The 22787-nt window shown below is 29.9% G+C and overlaps 1 protein-coding gene across 2 annotated transcripts in view; it reads left to right on the top strand.

Moving 5' to 3' along the window:
• The window catches only part of LOC123302323 (lysine-specific demethylase 6A), a 113450-nt gene that overhangs the window by 41316 nt on the left and 49347 nt on the right, over positions 1-22787 (top strand). The window contains exon 1 of one of the 2 annotated variants that reach the window (XM_044885203.1): positions 1757-1844. The exons of the other annotated variant lie outside the window; for it this stretch is intronic. The gene's annotated coding sequence lies outside the window, so the exon portion shown is untranslated. Of the gene's footprint in view, positions 1-1756; positions 1845-22787 lie in introns of those variants that run through there. 2 annotated transcript variants of the gene reach the window in all.

The following is a 22787-nucleotide window of genomic DNA, read 5'->3' as shown; positions in this document are numbered from 1 at the left end:
GATGAATTTTTTCTCAAAACACGTTGACATATTCACACAACAAAATGAAATAAAATATCGTGGTAATAAAGAAAAAGTGATGCATCTTTGAAATTTTTCACTGTTGTTTATTAGGTTGTAAAAACTTCGTACCAAAGAATCGACCCCTCAGGGGTGGCTCTAGCCCTCTTTTTTGACGGTAGTTGGTGGGTTTAATTAGTTTTTCACAAATTACAAAAAAACTATGCATCAAATAAAAAAAAATTCTCCTTAAAGTTCTAGCTGATTTAATTCTGCTCACTTCTGTGTTTTTTTTCGGTTTTCTTTCTTTTTGCAAATTCAACCAAACAACAAAAATCCATCTTGTAAACCGTTATAGATAGAAAAAAAGTTTAAATGTAAAAGTTATTCCTAATAATAAATAAACTTTTGTTTAAAACATTTTTTTCTTAAACATCGTTGCGTACCCATAAGGGAGCAAATTAGTTCAAAACTATAAAAGTTTATTTTCTTCAAAACTATAAAAGATAGAGTTTTTAAAACTTGCAGATAACTTCAGCTAATGGTCTTGTGAAACATTTGAGAAGAACGAAAAAAAGTTCTAGAAAATATATTTTTCGTTTTTCGAGACTGTTTCATAAGATCACTTGCTGAAATTATCTGAAGATTTTCAACTCTTTATCTTTTATAGTAGAAAATGCGCACCAAAATTTTTTCCTAAATTGCCTCCTCACATGATGTTTACGAAAAAATGTTTCAAACAAAAGTTGTTAATTTTTTTATAAGGGCCATGTTTTAAACTTTTGTTTTATCTCTAACGGTTGACAAGATGGGTAATACGGACCCAAGACCCAATTGAGCAATGTTGCTCATTTACGAACTCAAACTCATTTTTTACGCTATACAAATTTCACCTTCATTTCTCTTTTCATTTGTGAGTTATATATGAAAAATAGGCTTCCGGAAGTAGGAGTTTTTATTTAGGAAATTTCCTCGGCTTTAATATTCTTTTCTTAAATTTTTGTAATATTAGTATTTTTTGAAATATTGACGAAAAACGAAAAAAGGTTTTTTTCATTTTTAAGTGTTTATAACTAAATTTGCCATTTTTAATATGCTGGCAAACGCTTCAAGCACATTTTTCTTCATTCCGAATCGAACGAGGTATCACACGTATTTTTACGATAGTATTTCTATTTATCACCACTTTGAACTTGTTGACTAGGCATTATTCTTTGTATGGGTAAATATTTCAAACAACGACCGAATTCAATGATTGCTCTCAACATTATACATGATGAAACTATGTTGTGTATCTTTGAATGTGTGTGTGTATTGTGTTTACTGGTGTGCCTGTGCCTGCCTTGGTATTATTATTCTTTTTTTTATATACTTGAGGGGTGTATTTGGATAGTTTTGTTTGCACATGCGCAACATGTGTGTTGGTTTGTGCGTTCGCTGTTAGATTTCGTAGGTATTTGACCATTGCATCCATGTGCATAGTGCAGTTGTACACAGAGTATTGGAAGGTTCAAATTCATATTTTTTAGTTTAGTTTTTTTATTTCTAAATATTTTTAAGTAAAATTCTTTTTGTGGAATAGGACTAAAATTTATTTATATATTTTTTTGGTCTAGTTTTCTCTGTTTATATTGTGTGTTGCCTGTGTAATTGTGGATTTTTACATTTAAAAGTGATGTGTATTTCGGAGTGACATTATTTGAATCGAAATGTGATATTTATTTATATATAATATTTTTTTGAAAATAAGGGGGATGATTTATTTCACGTTTTTCGTAATATTGTGTGTGTTCAAGTTGATTGAACGTCTATATTAAAAAATAATGTGTTCAATTTTTAAGTTGGTGAGTGTAATTTTGAAAATAAATTATTGAAATAAATATTAAATAATATATTTTTTTAATCATTTATTCTCATTTCTTTGTTTACAATCTACACACGGTTTTAGTGTCATCGTACTGTTTTTGTATTTTATATATTTATGCATCTATCTTTATTTAATTCTTTTGTGCTTGTGTAGTGTTGTATAGTTTCGAAGAAGGGATTTATGTATTCGGTGTATAACAGACGCCATGTTGATGTGGAGTTCTAGCACGTATGTTCATGTATACGCACGTCCCCAACCTATAATATACTTCCCCTTTCAGCGTGTGCGAACGAATATATAGGGACTCTAATAATAATAATACAATAATAACGATGGCTCTCAAATTTTTTTTAAAAGTATTGTTTATTTTAAATGGTTTTTCTTAGACGAAATTGGATTGGATCATTTATAAACGTGTAATCTATTAATATAAGTGGATTATTTTAATGGCTACGACTATTTTCGGTGGATCCAATAAATATATTTTGATTTTTTTTTTAATGACACGAATCTCATTTTATTTGAGATTGTATATTTTGGAAAATTGGGAAATAGCTTTTATATGATATATATTTATATTATTGATATATATATATATAATTTTGGAAAAAGTTGGTCCTATATATTCTTCAAAATAAGTTGTTATATCGTTCTCTAATCTTATGGAGAGTTAACACGTTAGAGTTTCCAAAAATAATTGAAAGTAAAGAAGTTTCATTATAATGGGGTAAATCTCCCTGATTAAGATTTGGAAAATTTTGAGAAAAAGCTAGTTTTTGTAAAATTTTGCTGTAAAAGCAGAAAAAACAAGTTTTCTGGTTCAAGAACGTCCCACACAATCTTAAAATCCACTAATGATGAAGAAGTTAAAATCCACTGATTTGCCTGAACTGTACGAATTGTTGAAATTTTTGGGCTGAAATTTACCAAATTTTTTTATTACCATAAAATATTTCTTTTTCTCGAATTTCAGCCCAATCTCTTCATTGTTTCGAAAAATTATCAGAGAAAGTTGATAATATAAGGTAACTGCGATTTTCTTGAGAATTTGAGGTTATTTTGCCATGTTCAGGGTTCGATAGAAAGCAAGATCGATGCAGAAATTTATAAGAACAATTCCTTTTTTTATTCGCCACAATCCGAACAATAGCAGCCGAGAAAATCAAGAAAACGGCATATAGGAAAATAATGTGGAGATAATTTGTCCCAAAATCGCGTGCGGAACAACGCAAGAAACCACCTTTAAAGAAAATTGATTATCAAAATCCGGAAGATTTAAACAATATTGATTTTACTAACCGCCAGGCGTAGATTCTATTTGGTTTTGTCGGATTTCGTTTAGCCGAAGCACTTTCACACGTTCATGACCTTTCATTTTGAGTATAAAATAATGTTGTGCTTTTGCGAATGCCACATGTTGACTGAAAGTAAAGTGAAGAATTAGGGTACATAACGTTACTTGAACGGTTTTTATTTCTTAGAGAATCATTGTACCAAATTTAATGATGAAAAACACCTATCTAGAAATTTATTTTTTCGAATTTTCACTGCATTTTTGGCCTTTGGCTCCGCTAAATAATTAATTCAAGTGTCGTTGTATGTCGTTGCACTGAAAAAAAATTTAATCCCAATCGATATGAGGTTGTCCCAACTTCACCAGTGTACACAGACACATGAGTTGTTCGCATGAAATTAAAAATTTTGTTGTTTTGAAATGCAACATAGTTTTAAACGAATTTTTTTTTATTGGCTCTACCACTTATAAATATTATAACAAAATACTGATGTGATTGTCACAACTACTGAACAGGTAAAAAAACAAATGGTTTATACCCGCTAATATAGGCATGAGCGAGTTATTTTGAGCCGAGTTCGCCATTGTTTTAACTTGATTGTGTGTCTCTTTATCCAAGTACGCATTGCTCATAGAGGAGGAAGCGACACGAGTTTACGACTCTTCTATCTTTCTTAGTTTCTCTAATAGTAATGAGATAAGTAGAAAAAACAATGTTATCTCTCTGCCTTACTCGTATTTTATGTTGTCACTGGTAAGGTTGTCTTACTGTCTGTCTTTCTAGTATTTTAGGTGAGAAGTCCGAGGGACTGTGAGTCCCATTTGCCTATGCCTGAGCTGATAGGTTTATTTAAAATAAATAAATTACTCAAGTCGGATTTGAACCAGCAACATATGGATTATTATTGATTTTAGTGCCCTAAGTCTGCAGCTAAACCAACTGCGCTATCGACGCTTGTTACATTTATACCAAAAAATATGGTAAATGTTATAAAAATGATCAATATGTTGCTACGAATGTGATATAACTATCGTACGGAGTTGAGTTGTGAAGTTGACACAATCGCATTAGTTGTTTGTACGAAAATAATTAATTGTCTAAAAAATTTCAAATATTGTTTTTTTGAAATGCATCGTAGTTTTAAACCATATTTTTTTGATTGGTTCACCACTTATAAATATTATAAGAAAATAGTTTTGTGATTGTCACAACTACACGAGCAGGTTTAAAGAAATAGAAGTTTTATTTCGCTAATAGGTTTGTTTAAAAAAAAACTACTAAAAAAAGTCGGATTTGAACCAGCGACATATGGGTTACCATTGGTTTTTATGTCCTATGTCTGCAGCTTAACTAACTACGCTATCGATGTTTATTACAAATATATTTAAAAAAAAAGTTAATGTTATATAAATGATCAATATGTTTATTTCAAACTCTCTGTTAACCGGTAACAACAATCTTCAAGAAGTTGGCTCAATCACATATGGACTAGACATGTTAGATATGCGATCATAATAAACAAAAATTCTATTTAAAGTAAACGCAAAGAAATTTTCTTTTAATTCATCGATTCGCTTGATTTGCACGATTATATATTCCAACTAAATACAATTTTATTTTCCATAAAATAAAATGCGTGACTTAAAACTAAAATCATTCTCTTTCATAGAAGTATTGCTTTTGTTTTTTTAACTTCAGTGATGTTGTATCAATGAATTTATATTTTTAATTCAATCCCATTCTATTGTAAATACAAATATTTAACTGTACAATCGAAGGAAATTGTTTGAAAGTATTTTTATTTTATTTCAAGATGAAACGTCAAACTGCAGGATGAGGTTGTCATTATTTTAATTTCTTTTTCAGTGTAGATAAGAGTGAAATAATTGGCTTTCATCAAAGATTGAAGCTAAAAATGTTATCATTTTTTGACCTCGTTCTCTTCAATTAGGATTATCGAATATAGAAGCATCGGTCAGACATCTATATGAATAAACCTGATTGTTGATTCATTGTTTTTTGAACAACATAGTTGTGTACACAGTATTTCATAATATTATGATTGTGCAAATAAAGGAAAAAGGGGGTATACAGCTATGACCGACTTCATTAGCAACTAGATTTGGTTTAATTAACAATATCATGAAAATTTTTTATAAATAATATAATTTTCATCTATTTTTGTTTAACTGTTAGTGTTGAAACAATATTTGATAGCGACAATATTCGGTATTTTCCGAACATTACCATTTTAATTTCTATTAACGAATATTCGGCTGAATAACGAATTTTCGGCAATGCAAGTTCCAATACTATTTAATACTATTATTTCATTAGACCGATTAGACATGAATCAGAAGTGTCACCATTTCCTTTGGCTCTTAGAGCATCATGCACACGGTAAGGGTACTGCCGACTAAACCCCAATCAAATTTATGTTAAGTGGACACTTTAAGGCCATAAAAAGGTCAAGGATTTAGTGGCAGTCATTATTAAATGTGTTTTAAATGCGAATTCTTTAGCTTTGAACTTCTACACTGTTTAAGGTAGTATTCTGGTCTAGAAATTTGAAGAAATCGATTTGTTTTTGTGCATTTGTTTAAAGGTTAAACAAGGTCAATGGCAAGGATTTAGTGGCAGTCATAATTGAATGTGTCTTAATAGCGAATTCTCGAATTTGTGCATAGTTTTAAAGGTTGGGCAAGGGTACACAAGGTTAAAGGCAAGGATCTAGTGGCAGTCATTTTTGAATGTGCCTTAAAAGCGAAATCTTTAGTTATGAACTTCTACACTGTTTAAGGCAGTATTCTGGTCTAGAAATTTGAAGAAATCGATTTTTTGTGTGCATATTTTTAAAGGTTAGGCTCTAAAGAATATACCCTTCAACGGATTTTTCAAAATTCGAATTATTTTCGAAGATACAACATTCTGGTAACGAAGTTCGAATTGATCACTCTGAACTGCGAGCTTCTGCTGCTTCGAAAGAAGGCAAAACAGTTCGCTTAGCAGAAATAACTTTGCAAGACATTTTATATGAAAAAGAAGAAATCCAAATGCATGGATTTGGGATCGCCGATTTCTGTACGCTTCGGAGAAAAAGTACATACCAGGAAATCAAAAAAGGGAAAAAAAGTTACCCAATCTTCTTAGGCTGGTAGCTTCAGGGACATGAGAGATGGTACGGAATCCTTTGTTTTTAAAGCAAATCATTCATTTATATAGTTTGTTTTTTAAATAGATGGGCCGCCGCTTTTAATTTAGGAGGGGTTAGCGACCAAAATGAACCCCATCAGATCGAAGTATGATTAAATATCTACAAAATGTGAAAAAATCAAATTCATTTGCCCGCAATTAATTGTGGAATTAAAATTTGGCACATTTTTAAAAATTTTGGCTTTTTATCTAATAATTTTAATATTTTTATTTAAAAAATTAAAAAATATTAATTATTAACTAAAATGTAGTATTAATTACTTTTTGAAAAATTCCCCATGTGTAATTACTGCAATTACTACCTTTCCTTTTTAAGTTAATAAAAAAATTTGATTTCTTAATATTTTGTAGATATTTAGTCATACTTCGATCTGAGAGAGTTCATTTTGATCACCAACCCCCTCAATTGTCTGCGGCGGTCTTTCAATTTTTAAAAACAAACAGGTATAGGCCCGTTTTTATTTTTAATACAAATTCGAAAAGAATATTATAAGTAGTACATAAAAAGTGCTACCTTTTCATACTATTATTATCACTAACACCTCCCCCCCCCGTTTCCGAGAAAAAAAATTTGTCAATTTCAAAACTTCAATTGCTTTCAACTAGAGAACGGATAAAGATACAGGATATGTTTGAATTATCTTACCTTACTCATTTAATGTTATCAGAAAATCAATAGTTTTCCCAAAAACCCACCTTTTTAAAGATCGTTACGGGCCAAATTTTTGTGCAACTTTTTTTGAATTTTTGTTTTTGATAACATTTTGAACCCATCCCTCATGATCACGAAGCGTGTGCCTCAAATTATTTGCCCTTAATTGTGCACTTGAAGCATATTGTCAATACAAGGCATGTCGGTATAATCGATTTTGACTGTAGTTTTATTTCGTAAGATAAATGAATAGATAGTTAAAGAGATAAACTTGTCTTGAGACATCTCTATGTAACACAGGCCATTCACACTTTTGTTTTCAATTCAACCATCTACAACTACAGTACTGACTACGCCAAGACCAATCATGAATAATAAGAAGTGGCAATGAATATTTATACTTTAAAAATAGTGTATCAGTCAATGTTTCAAATGTTATTTGCTTAGTTTTAGCATACACTTTACTGAAATAGCTTAATAAATATTTAGAATATACCGCGTGTCAATTAAATCATTTTAGACATACTCAAATTTTGTTAATACTTACTAGTGATGGGACGAATATTCGCGGATTTTTTAACATTCGCACACGCAAACAACGATGCGAAGGTTTTTTACAAAAAATCATCATCATTTTGTATCATAAATTGCAGAATAACTCCAAACTTCAGTAATTTGTACTTTTTTCATATTTATAGATCACCTTTAATCACTGTTAAATTTGAATGTTAGACAAATGCAATTATAACTAACCTCAAATTTAATAAAAAACTGAATTCACTTTAAATAGACTTACATGGTTTGTTTTTAATGGACCTATACGACAGACTCTTTTACGCTGATGAAGAATTATATGTACTAGCTCGACCCGTGACGGATTTCGCTCCCGTGGCTACCGTAACTCATGGCTATCCTGTACTCGTAGCTAAAAAACAACAAAAAATTTCGTAGAAAAGTGGTGAAAAGAATCAAAGTTTTTAAATTAATATAAGAAGAACATGTTTTAAAAATAATTTCATTTAAAATATCTTACAGTTGCAGATTCACGTCTTAATGATGTATGTTTTCAGTATTAGGAAAACATCTATAAAAACTGTTACATTTGCATTATGTATGCCTAATACACTTATTTAAAATAAGATATATTTTTTCGTTAAAATTATTTATTATTGATTATGTATATATTATTTGTCCAGCCTGTTTTTTCCTAAGCGGTATAATTTTAGTCCATGAGCATATTTTTCATCAGAAGCCAACATGATAAGCTTGAAAATGAGGGGTGAATCATGGAATTTGATAAATAAATAAGAAAGATAAGGTATGGACAGAAAAAACATGCTGGAGAATTAAGGATTAATTAAGTTAATAAAATTTGTGAGCGCTTCATTTGAAAGTTAACATTCGCATTCGCGAATATTGGAAATAAACTATCACTAATATTTACACATTTGCACATATAAAATGGTGCGGCCGTCCATGATTAGTTTAAATACTTAAAAAATATTTGGCTAGTTTTTGAAGTTCTTTTTATGTTTTCTTTTTAGAAAGCGCCGTATGGTAATTTTTTTTTTGCATAAAAATAATCTGTGATATATTTTCTTCATGATGAAAAACTTTTTGAAGTTCAATGGCCGAGTTTTTGCCATAAGGTACTGTGTGAAAAATCACAATTTTAAAATGAAATAATTTACAATTTTGTCCCGCAAGAAGCCCCAAAACTGTGATTATTGTGATCAAGGGACCTTGAACTATCATTTACCGTACTTGCTCAAACAGCCGAATTATCTTAAGGTATTTCGATACAAAAAAAAAAAAAAAAAAGAAAATGATCAAAAAAAGTTGATTTATCAACTAATTATCCATATCGATTCTCTCAACAGTTTAGGAGATTTTAACTATTAAAGTCAGTTTTTTTTTTATCAAAAAGGGCACATTTCTCATAAACCGTACAGAGAATCGATATAAATTTTTCACAAAAGATGAGTCATTAATTGATAAATAAAATTTAAAATTTTTGTTATCATTTTCATTTTGACTCTTTAGGGTTTTCGATACCGTAAATTTACATGTAACTGAAGTTTCAACTAGTTATTAACTGAAAATTATAAAAAAAAAATGTAGGCCGCCGTCCGCTTTTTTGGCTAAAAAATGATTCTTTATAATGTACTGAATAAAAAAGTATAAGGTCATTTTCCAATTCAAGGAAAGAAACATCCCCCCAGGGGACTTGGAAAATTTTTTACATTACATAACTGAATAATGGTCTCCGCCGTCCACCGATTTTATCAAAAAGTGATTCTTTATAATGTACTGAATAAAAAAGTTTAGGTCATTTTCCAATTCAAGGAAAGAAACACCCCCCCAGGGGACTTGGAAAATTTTTTACATTACATAACTGAATAATGGTCTCCGCCGTCCACCGATTTTATCAAAAAGTGATTCTTTATAATGTACTGAATAAAAAAGTTTAGGTCATTTTCCAATTCAAGGAAAGAAACACCCCCCCAGGGGACTTGGAAAATTTTTTACTGACAAAAGAATATAACTGACCCTTATTCACTTCCGCCGTCCACCGATTTAATCAAAAAATGATTCCTTATAATGTACTGAATAAAAAAGTATCAGGTCATTTTCCAATTCAAGGAAAGAAACACCCCCTCAGGGCACTTTGAAAATTTTTTACATATACATAAAACTGACCCTTATTCACTTCCGCCGTCCACCGATTTTCTCAAAAAATGATTCCTTATAATGTACTGAATAAAAAAGTATAAGGTCATTTTAGAATTCAAGGAAAGAAACACCCCCTCAGGGGACTTTGAAAATTTTTTACATATACATAAAACTGACCCTTATTCACTTCCGCCGTCCACCGATTTTCTCAAAAAATGATTCCTTATAATGTACTGAATAAAAAAGTATAAGGTCATTTTAGAATTCAAGGAAAGAAACACCCCCTCAGGGCACTTTGAAAATTTTTTACATATACATAAAACTGACCCTTATTCACTTCCGCCGTCCACCGATTTTCTCAAAAAATGATTCCTTATAATGTACTGAATAAAAAAGTATAAGGTCATTTTAGAATTCAAGGAAAGAAACACCCCCTCAGGGCACTTTGAAAATTTTTTACATATACATAAAACTAACCCTTATTCACTTCCGCCGTCCACCGATTTTCTCAAAAAGTGATTCTTTATAATGTACTGAATAAAAAAGTTTAGGTCATTTTCCAATTCAAGGAAAGAAACACCCCCCCAGGGGACTTGGAAAATTTTTTACTGACAAAAGAATATAACTGACCCTTATTCACTTCCGCCGTCCACCGATTTAATCAAAAAATGATTCCTTATAATGTACTGAATAAAAAAGTATCAGGTCATTTTCCAATTCAAGGAAAGAAACACCCCCTCAGGGCACTTTGAAAATTTTTTACATATACATAAAACTGACCCTTATTCACTTCCGCCGTCCACCGATTTTCTCAAAAAATGATTCCTTATAATGTACTGAATAAAAAAGTATAAGGTCATTTTAGAATTCAAGGAAAGAAACACCCCCTCAGGGGACTTTGAAAATTTTTTACATATACATAAAACTGACCCTTATTCACTTCCGCCGTCCACCGATTTTCTCAAAAAATGATTCCTTATAATGTACTGAATAAAAAAGTATAAGGTCATTTTAGAATTCAAGGAAAGAAACACCCCCTCAGGGCACTTTGAAAATTTTTTACATATACATAAAACTGACCCTTATTCACTTCCGCCGTCCACCGATTTTCTCAAAAAATGATTCCTTATAATGTACTGAATAAAAAAGTATAAGGTCATTTTAGAATTCAAGGAAAGAAACACCCCCTCAGGGCACTTTGAAAATTTTTTACATATACATAAAACTAACCCTTATTCACTTCCGCCGTCCACCGATTTTCTCAAAAAATGATTCCTTATAATGTACTGAATAAAAAAGTATTAGGTCATTTTAGAATTCAAGGAAAGAAACACACCCTCAGGGCACTTTGAAAATTTTTTACATATATATAAAACTGACCCTTATTCACTTCCGCCGTCCACCGATTTTCTCAAAAAATGATTCCTTATAATGTACTGAATAAAAAAGTATCAGGTCATTTTAGAATTCAAGGAAAGAAACACCCCCTCAGGGCACTTTGAAAATTTTTTACATATACATAAAACTAACCCTTATTCACTTCCGCCGTCCACCGATTTTCTCAAAAAATGATTCCTTATAATGTACTGAATAAAAAAGTATTAGGTCATTTTAGAATTCAAGGAAAGAAACACACCCTCAGGGCACTTTGAAAATTTTTTACATATATATAAAACTGACCCTTATTCACTTCCGCCGTCCACCGATTTTCTCAAAAAATGATTCCTTATAATGTACTGAATTAAAAAGTATCAGGTCATTTTAGAATTCAAGGAAAGAAACACCCCCTCAGGGCACTTTGAAAATTTTTTACATATACATAAAACTAACCCTTATTCACTTCCGCCGTCCACCGATTTTCTCAAAAAATGATTCCTTATAATGTACTGAATAAAAAAGTATCAGGTCATTTTAGAATTCAAGGAAAGAAACACCCCCCCCCCCCAAGGCACTTTGAAAATTTTTTACATATACATAACTGAATAATGGTCTCCGCCGTCCACCGATTTTATCAAAAAGTGATTCTTTTTAATGTACTGAATAAAAAAGTATAAGGTCATTTTCCAATTCAAGGAAAGAAACCCCCCCCCCCCCCCCCGGGCACTTTGAAATTTTTTTACATATACATTGTTGAACCTTATTTTTATCCGCTGTCCATAAATAATGCCAAAAAAGGATTCCTTATAACGTCCTAAAGAATTAACTAGCGAGGCATTTTTCGATTTAGAGGGCCCATCAACCCCGTGGTTCGCTTTGAAATTTTATTTTTTTAACTTAAAAATTTTTAATTAAAATTTTGAATATGATGTAATACTATTTTAATATTACTAATAATTAGTGATAACTACTAATAAATAGTTATAACGCTTAAAATATTTTAGTATTTCGATTTTAATGACCAAGAGATATATGTTTTTTCATTTTTAATAAACATTCTGTATAGTGGGTTCGTACATGCTGTATATAATACACATAATATTATTTTATTTAAGATACTGTTTCAATTTTAAAGTTTAGTCGCTGGATGCGTTACCGTTGGTAAATTATTTTCATACTTGTTTCGCATGATGTAACTTTCATTTGATTAACGTGAATATTAAATTAATAATAATTTTTCCAGTAAATTATTAAGAACAGTAAGTAAAACTCATACCACGAACAAATACAAAATTTTGATTTCTCTTTTTTGAATTCGTAATACTAAATTTCTTACCTTGTAATAAAATTTTCCTGATTTTCATTCATTTATTCCTTGTAATAAAATTTTCACTGAATTTCACTCATTTCACTTTAATCACTTTCAACATTTAAGAAACAATGCTTTTCACAGATTTTACAAATTCACTTAAAAAAAACACTCTGAATTAATTCAAAAACTACATATTCTATTAATTAAAACTTTGAATTAATTCAAAAACTACATATTCCACTAATTAAAACTCTGAATTAATTCAAAAACTTAAAAAGTTTTCACCAACAACACACTGAATTAATAACATACTAACTTAAATCATCATAATAATTTTAACAACTGCAGAATATATCGAAAATCCATATAAAAATGAATTAAAAAAAGAAGCATTTATCAAAGAGAGTAAAAGATATTCAAAAAAACAATAATTCTATCCTTTTGTCCATATTATTAATTGTATCAACACTGAACGATATTAAGATATGTTATTGTAAATTTTAATCAAGTTTTTACATGTTCTTCATAATATCTTTTAGAGACTGTACTGTGGATGGACAAAAGGATAGAATTATTGTTTTTTTGAATATCTTTCACTCTCTTTGATAAATGTTTCTTTTTTTAATTCATTTTTATATGGATTTTCGATATATTCTGCAGTTGTTAAAATTATTATGATGATTTAAGTTAGTATGTTATTAATTCAGTGTGTTGTTGGTGAAAACTTTTTAAGTTTTTGAATTAATTCAGAGTTTTAATTAGTGGAATATGTAGTTTTTGAATTAATTCAAAGTTTTAATTAATAGAATATGTAGTTTTTGAATTAATTCAGAGTGTTTTTTTTAAGTGAATTTGTAAAATCTGTGAAAAGCATTGTTTCTTAAATGTTGAAAGTGATTAAAGTGAAATGAGTGAAATTCAGTGAAAATTTTATTACAAGGAATAAATGAATGAAAATCAGGAAAATTTTATTACAAGGTAAGAAATTTAGTATTACGAATTCAAAAAAGAGAAATCAAAATTTTGTATTTGTTCGTGGTATGAGTTTTACTTACTGTTCTTAATAATTTACTGGAAAAATTATTATTAATTTAATATTCACGTTAATCAAATGAAAGTTACATCATGCGAAACAAGTATGAAAATAATTTACCAAAGGTAACGCATCCAGCGACTAAACTTTAAAATTGAAACAGTATCTTAAATAAAATAATATTATGTGTATTATATACAGCATGTACGAACCCACTATACAGAATGTTTATTAAAAATGAAAAAACATATATCTCTTGGTCATTAAAATCGAAATACTAAAATATTTTAAGCGTTATAACTATTTATTAGTAGTTATCACTAATTATTAGTAATATTAAAATAGTATTACATCATATTCGAAATTTTAATTAAAAATTTTTAAGTTAAAAAAAATAAAATTTCAAAGCGAACCACGGGGTTGATGGGCCCTCTAAATCGAAAAATGCCTCGCTAGTTAATTCTTTAGGACGTTATAAGGAATCCTTTTTTGGCATTATTTATGGACAGCGGATAAAAATAAGGTTCAACAATGTATATGTAAAAAAATTTCAAAGTGCCCGGGGGGGGGGGGGGTTTTTCTTTCCTTGAATTGGAAAATGACCTTATACTTTTTTATTCAGTACATTAAATAGAATCACTTTTTGATAAAATCGGTGGACGGCGGAGACCATTATTCAGTTATGTATATGTAAAAAATTTTCAAAGTGCCCTGGGGGGGTGTTTCTTTCCTTGAATTGGAAAATGACCTGACACTTTTTTATTCAGTACATTATAAAGAATCATTTTTTGAGAAAATCAGTGGACGGCGGAAGTGAATAAGGGTCAGTTTTATGTATATGTAAAAAATTTTCAAAGTGCCCTGAGGGGGTGTTTCTTTCCTTGAATTCTAAAATGACCTTATACTTTTTTATTCAGTACATTATAAGGAATCATTTTTTGAGAAAATCGGTGGACGGCGGAAGTGAATAAGGGTCAGTTTTATATATATGTAAAAAATTTTCAAAGTCCCCTGAGGGGGTGTTTCTTTCCTTGAATTCTAAAATGACCTCATACTTTTTTATTCAGTACATTATAAGGAATCATTTTTTGAGAAAATCGGTGGACGGCGGAAGTGAATAAGGGTCAGTTTTATGTATATGTAAAAAATTTTCAAAGTGCCCTGAGGGGGTGTTTCTTTCCTTGAATTGGAAAATGACCTGATACTTTTTTATTCAGTACATTATAAGGAATCATTTTTTGAGAAAATCGGTCGACGGCGGAAGTGAATAAGGGTCAGTTTTATGTATATGTAAAAAATTTTCAAAGTGCCCTGAGGGGGTGTTTCTTTCCTTGAATTGGAAAATGACCTGATACTTTTTTATTCAGTACATTATAAGGAATCATTTTTTGAGAAAATCGGTCGACGGCGGAAGTGAATAAGGGTCAGTTTTATATATATGTAAAAAATTTTCAAAGTGCCCTGAGGGGGTGTTTCTTTCCTTGAATTCTAAAATGACCTGATACTTTTTTATTCAGTACATTATAAGGAATCATTTTTTGAGAAAATCGGTGGACGGCGGAAGTGAATAAGGGTCAGTTTTATATATATGTAAAAAATTTTCAAAGTGCCCTGAGGGGGTGTTTCTTTCCTTGAATTCTAAAATGACCTAATACTTTTTTATTCAGTACATTATAAGGAATCATTTTTTGAGAAAATCGGTGGACGGCGGAAGTGAATAAGGGTTAGTTTTATGTATATGTAAAAAATTTTCAAAGTGCCCTGAGGGGGTGTTTCTTTCCTTGAATTCTAAAATAACCTGATACTTTTTAATTCAGTACATTATAAGGAATCATTTTTTGAGAAAATCGGTGGACGGCGGAAGTGAATAAGGGTCAGTTTTATATATATGTAAAAATTTTCAAAGTGCCCTGAGGGGGTGTTTCTTTCCTTGAATTCTAAAATGACCTAATACTTTTTTATTCAGTACATTATAAGGAATCATTTTTTGAGAAAATCGGTGGACGGCGGAAGTGAATAAGGGTTAGTTTTATGTATATGTAAAAAATTTTCAAAGTGCCCTGAGGGGGTGTTTCTTTCCTTGAATTCTAAAATGACCTTATACTTTTTTATTCAGTACATTATAAGGAATCATTTTTTGAGAAAATCGGTGGACGGCGGAAGTGAATAAGGGTCAGTTTTATGTATATGTAAAAAATTTTCAAAGTCCCCTGAGGGGGTGTTTCTTTCCTTGAATTCTAAAATGACCTTATACTTTTTTATTCAGTACATTATAAGGAATCATTTTTTGAGGAAATCGGTGGACGGCGGAAGTGAATAAGGGTCAGTTTTATGTATATGTAAAAATTTTCAAAGTGCCCTGAGGGGGTGTTTCTTTCCTTGAATTGGAAAATGACCTGATACTTTTTTATTCAGTACATTATAAGGAATCATTTTTTGATTAAATCGGTGGACGGCGGAAGTGAATAAGGGTCAGTTATATTCTTTTGTCAGTAAAAAATTTTCCAAGTCCCCTGGGGGGGTGTTTCTTTCCTTGAATTGGAAAATGACCTAATACTTTTTTATTCAGTACATTATATAGAATCACTTTTTGATAAAATCGGTGGACGGCGGAGACCATTATTCAGTTATGTATATGTAAAAAATTTTCCAAGTCCCCTGGGGGGGTGTTTCTTTCCTTGAATTTGAAAATGACCTATTACTTTTTTATTCAGTACATTATAAAGAATTACTTTTTGACAAAATCGGTGGACGGCGGAGACCATTATTCAGTTATGTATATGTAAAAAATTTTCCAAGTCCCCTGGGGGGGTGTTTCTTTCCTTGAATTGGAAAATGACCTTATACTTTTTTATTCAGTACATTATAAAGAATCATTTTTTAGCCAAAAAAGCGGACGGCGGCCTACATTTTTTTTTTTATAATTTTCAGTTAATAACTAGTTGAAACTTCAGTTACATAAATTTACAATGATATCAAAGATTTGAAATTTTATTTATCAATTCGTGAAAAATTAATATCGATTCTCTGTATGGTTTAGAAAAAAGTAACTGTCAAAGTCAGTGTTTTTACCCAAAAATAATTTACATTTTTATGCACAGTTCTTTATTTTGGTATGGCTTTCAAGCTGAAAACTTGAGGAATATTGATAAAAGTATTTTTATGTTGTTAAAACATTTTTAAAAGCAGTTATTGAATAAAAAACCAACATTTATTACGACTTCTTCTTATACCACCATGTAAAAATGGCTTCTTATAATAATTAATTTATTGTAAACCGGAAATTTATACAGAAGACGTATTAAATACTCTATTGGCACACAAAATTTCAGTTTTTTGGTAAGACTTTTGTTTTGGTATCGAAACACTTTAAGAATGTATGATAATTATAACTTCAAAAATATTTTTGGTATTCCCGTATCACTTTGCGTCGAGTTGAAAGGATGGGAATAATTTTGCTACTTATTTTTATGCATTTAATAATTAAACACAAAGTGCAAAATGCATTTTGTATAATAATCGATATTACTATTGGTAAGGTTGTTCTTTTCTCTAGAAAAAGCACTATTTGTCGTTGTCGTACGAGCTTTTTTTAGCAAGACTATCAAATCGAAATTAACACTTGTATCTACAGTATATTCTGGAATAATGATTACACAGAAATATACCGAGAATGATTCGAAGCTGCAATTGTCTTCTATGACGCTTTTTAATTTAAAAAAAAAAAAAACTTTTTGTCAATTTTCCTTTATAAAATTGTACCAAAAACTGGGACAGAATCGTATTTATCTAGAATTTGTGGTCTTTTAACCTTCTTTCTTTCTCGAGGAACGAGAATTCTCGACCAAGATTACCCGAGTATCGAGTCATTTTGAAATTTATAATAAAACAAGATATTTTTTCAAACATTTGCTTTCAAAATTTTTTTCACCGCGATTATCTTTATTCTGATGTAAGAAAATAGGTTTTGTTCAAATATCTCGTAAACTATTAAGTTTATTGCAGTTTTACCTATTACAAACTTTGTTTGTGAGTTAATTTCACACAAAAAAGATTCTGTATAAAAACTGTATAAAATAATTCGTAAAATTAAATAAAGAAAATTAATAATATTTAGGCCATTCTTGATAAACTAAACAATCATTTTGTTAAAGTAAGAAGTGAGGTTGAGTTCGTAAATGAACAAACAGGTCAATAGGTCAATTCGAACTTGCGTCCGTAGGATCCATCTTGTAAACCGGTAGAGGTAGAACAAAAGTTTAAATGTAAAGAATGTTCTTTACAAAAACAAATAAGCAACTTTTGTTTGAAACATTTTTTCGTAAACATCACTGTTTACCCGTTAGGACGCAAATTATATAGTATGTATTATATGGGAATTTCAGCTATGTATGTGTGAAATGTATGAGTATGTGGCTATCTTTCTTTACTGAAATAATGTAAAAAAATAAACGATTGCGTAATCCACATTGTTTATACATAGTATTTCATCAATTAACTCAATCGTTTGTTTTCACTTGTTTTTTAATCAGCTGCTCAGACAAAATAATTTTTAATCTTTTATACTAACTTCATTTTGGTTACTCTTTAAAAAATAATTTGCATTTCGTAAGTTTTACTTACTAATAAATAGCTAATAAATTGTTTATTTTTTTTTAAATAAATTGTCACCAAGATTTCAAATAGAAATTTCTAAATATGAAATAGCCATCACACATATATACATAATGCACGTTTTTTTAGTTAGAAAAAATAGATGTCAATCATAGACTGTAATTGTAGAAAAATTAAATTTTACTATATAATCTTTTTGTCGTAAATTGACTGGGAATGACAAAAATTAGCATAAATGTACACAATTTGGTGGTGGAATACTTCTAACAGAAAAAACAGAAAATATTTTTCTAGTTTTGTTTTTCTGTGGAAGTTTATAAAAATTTTTCTTAAGTTTGTTTGGATATACAAAATCATCGTTTAACAAAATAACACGTTTTTAGTTAGCAGTGCTATATAGAAGATGAAATTTTAAGAAGTTTCTTTGCAGTTTTTACCAAACTGCACCAGTTTAGCTTATGGATGTATGTATGTATGAATGTATACAGGGTGATATGTTATTGATAGCAGAAAATTGTACCAGTAAATTAAGCTTAGCAAGTCAAATGGAAAAGCTCTTTGACAAATTTTGATCTGAGGCCGGATTCGGGAGATGTGGCTGTGGGAAAAATAGAAAGATTTATGAATTCACAGCCCTATCAAGCTCATTACATTAAATTAGTAGGTGTCACTCTAGAATAAAGAAGGGACTATCATAAAATAATTGATCGTAAATTGATTTATTTGGGTAGCGAATGCTAAAAAAATATTTTGTTGTCATTATTTATAAAGGAAAAAAAACATATTTATCAAATTATTTCACCAATTCTATCATAAAACAATAATTGATTGTAAATTGATTCAATTGGGTAGCGAATGCTAAAAAAATATTTTGTTGTCTTTATTTATAAAGAAAAAAAACATATTTATCAAATTATTTCACCAATACAGGGACATTTAGATGTGTGAGGTATCAAATTAGATATTAACATAGGTACGGAGGGATGAAATTGTGTAATACATAACACATAACATCATAGCAAAACACAACAACTTGGATAGAGCAGCCTTGATTGTGTTACTCTAAGCCATTATGCGTTATGTAGGTATTACACCATTTAATCCAACCCGTACCTATATTAATTAATAATTTGATACTTCTCATATCTAAGTGTCTCTGTATTCATGAAATAATTTGATAAATATGTATTATTCTTTGTTTTATTTATAAATAACGACAGCAAAATTTTTTTTTAGTATTCGCTACCCAATTAAATCAATTATTGTTTTATGATAGTCCCCTCTATATTCTTAAGTGACACCTACTAATTTAATGAATTTGATATGTCTGTGAATTCATAAATCTTTCTATTTTTCCCATAGCCACATCTCCCGAATCAGGCCTCAGATCGAAATTTGGTAAAGAGCTTTTCCCTTTGTCTTGATAAGCTTAATTTACTGGTATAATTTTCTGCTATCAATAACAGAACACCATGTATTTCTATGGTACGCTCTGGATTTTACTCTGAGAGTATCGTTAGATTCGTCTTATTTGCTACAGTGACGCAAGTTATATAAAAATTATAAAAATTATCCGATTGCGACAGAAGGGAGAGTATCGTTGAATTTTCTGTCAAGTGTGATATCAAATGCCTCTGGAATAGGTATTTGAAATTCATTACTAAATAAACTACGCCAAGCAATGACATTTGCAGTCGAGTAACTTACCGCGCTCCTATAACAATTTTTGCCAATATATTTAATAATAATCGCTGACTGTTGATTTCTGTTTTTCATTCCAGTTGCAATTAATTCCTTTTGCTCTGGTTCACTTTTTTGTTTAAGAGATTTGTGGTTTGTTTCAAAATGCTAATAGGGTATTCCACAATTTTTGAAAAAGTACTTCAAAATGTTGATTTTGCTAATAAAAAGCCACCAAAAATTTATTTCGGAAAAATACACATGCGCTCTTGCCAAAAACTTAAATTAAAATTTAAAACTTTTTTAAACTGTTAAAAACGCCGGCATTCAATTTGATGACGTAATATTAATTTGTGTTATTTTGTATAGTGATACCCATCTATACAAAATAACACAAATTAATTTGACAGATATATTCATAGAAATCTGATTATAATAAATTTAAATACTTATTATCTATGTATATTATACCCAGCTGTCTACACTGAACTAACTGATGGTCTATGACTCATACCGCTATGACATCACAACAGAGCTTACCAGCGTTTTAGGTCACGTGATATACAGTTTAAACATTACGATTTTTAATTATAATATTTTAAAAGAAAAATTTGCTGACTCGAAATCAGAATATTTAAGTATATTCTTACATAAATTTTAAGTTTTTTCAAATTTCATGATTTATTTTTGACTAAAGATAATACCCTATTGTAGTACTCGATGTAACTTCAATAACATACACGTGTCATTTTTATTGTGCCAATTAAAATTGTTGATCAGTCCTTATTTTGCTAATAACTAGCAACAGCATGAGTATCAAAAAAAAGCTTACAACTTTAACTGTTTGTGCAAAATTCGACCTTATCAATTCCGTAAAAAGTTGTATGAAGAAAAAAATACATGGCCGAGCTATACGGAATACATACAATAATTAAGAAAAAAACCAAAATGGAACAGAAAATCGTTATTGTTGGGTTGTTTTTCGCTCTTTCTCTTAACTATTAACAACCAAGCACTTGAAGTGCAATTAGGTCAAAAATTTTGCGGGATGTTGTTCAGTAAGCCTAATTTTTTGAGGGATGAAAATCGTAAAAATCCAGTTTTTTCAAATTTCACAAATTTTTTACCCGAAAACTGAAGGGTTTAGAGAAAAAAGTCTAAAAACACTTTTTGTTAATTTTGATCCCAATTATATGATAAAATTTCCGAAGCGACTCGGCCAATATTATTTATTTGTTTAAAAAAATTCGTTTTAACAGTATCCTACCGTGTTGTCCACCGGTAACCCGCACTTTTACGTTCAGTAGTATGTTTTATACAGGATCCTGCAAAAATTTTACGTACAAAAATTAAGCATGTTCAATGACGGATTTTGCCGTGACTAGAATGCAACCGCCTAAGTAATTATGGTAGCTTTTTAGGGTTCCGTATCTGAATGGTAACCAACACATCTCTTGTTATAAAACTCCGCTGCCCGACCGTACCTTTATTACCTTTTTTGTTTGCTGTATTTCATAAACCGCAATAATTAGATAGCGGAAAATAGCGGAATTTATTGTCTGTATAACAAAAAAAAAGAAATAAAAATAAAAATAAGGAATGAAAAATGGCCGCCATGCAAATTTATGAAAAATTGATTAATTATATATATATATTACAATAATTATAGGTATATGGGATCTTATAAAAATATATATTTGTAGTGTGTGTTTCATACCTAAACTTATATTACTTCAGATGAATAATTAATTGTTGCTTTTATAGTAATTCCAAAAATAGTTGGACGTTGACGCAGGATATGGCGGAAAAATGAAACTGAGTGGGGAGTTTTATTTAATATGCAATAATAACTAATGCATCTTCCTTAAACCAACTATAATCTGTAACATATTTTTTTACGAAAAGGATGTACCCTGAGTTTTATTGTAATAATATAAAAATGGAGTTTAACCTCCGTTTCTCTGACATATACGCCTTATAACAGAGGCCACCAACATCATTATTTGTTAAACTTTATTTATTTTAACTACATACATATTGACAATTACATTTTGATGTGGTTGGATCCGGTTACTTCGTTCTTATCTAAGCGGCGAAAATGTGATCCTGCACCCCCATTAATTATAATTGTTCACACTGCTGCTGCCTGGACTCGAACCCGCAACCTCCCAGTCAGTAGCCAAACGGTCAAAGACTAACGCTTTAGACAGCTCGACCACTGATCCGATTAAGGGAGTTTTATTGTTTTTAAAGAAAAAGTTGTCAATTATCTTATTATGTTTAGGAAAAGGATAAAATATTTATGATTAGTTTTACATACATCTACGTCAATCTAGTGGCAAAAAACAGATTGTAATTGTATTGGAAATAACCAAACAAATATAAATAAAACATGGTAACTTTAAATAAAGTGATGACTGATATTTATTGTGAATATAAAAGAATTTTGTAATTCAAATGTACCTATTAAGCTTACAATACTATTAAAAAATTAATAAGTTAAACCGATCGATTGTTGTAGCAATTCTTTTGTATTCACATTAAATATTTAAATCAAAAATAAAAAAATAAAAATAAAACCAAGCAAAACCAAAAAAAAAAAAAAAAATTAATAATAAACGAACAACGTACAGTTTATTTGCTAAAGTAAATTAAAGTAAATAAAACACAAAATAATTTCTTATGCTTGCAATAAGATTATATGCAATATAAATTATATATTACTGAAAAACAATTCTTAATACCAACCGATATTAGGTTGTCCCAACCTCATCGCGATATACAGTGCAACCTTAATATAACGAACCTCAATATAGCGAATTCCTCGATTTAACAAATTTTTCGCAATCCCCTTGAATTGTCCATAAGAGTCAATATAAAATATACCTCTACATTTCGAATATTTTTTGCGAACAGTCTCTTTATAACGAATTTTCAACTATAATAAAAAATTTAAAAACCTCTAAATAACGAAATTCGCCAATTCAAAACCTTTATATAACGTATAAAGTCCCACCAATATATGACAGTTAGTATGCTCCATAGTATGTAATTCATGCCGCGAGAGGTTC

Source organism: Chrysoperla carnea, chromosome X (assembly GCF_905475395.1).
Source record: "Chrysoperla carnea chromosome X, inChrCarn1.1, whole genome shotgun sequence".
In the NCBI taxonomy this organism is placed as follows: domain Eukaryota; kingdom Metazoa; phylum Arthropoda; class Insecta; order Neuroptera; family Chrysopidae; genus Chrysoperla; species Chrysoperla carnea.
The sequence above is the reverse complement of the archived record's forward strand: the minus strand, read 5'-3'. Positions and strand labels throughout refer to the sequence as shown.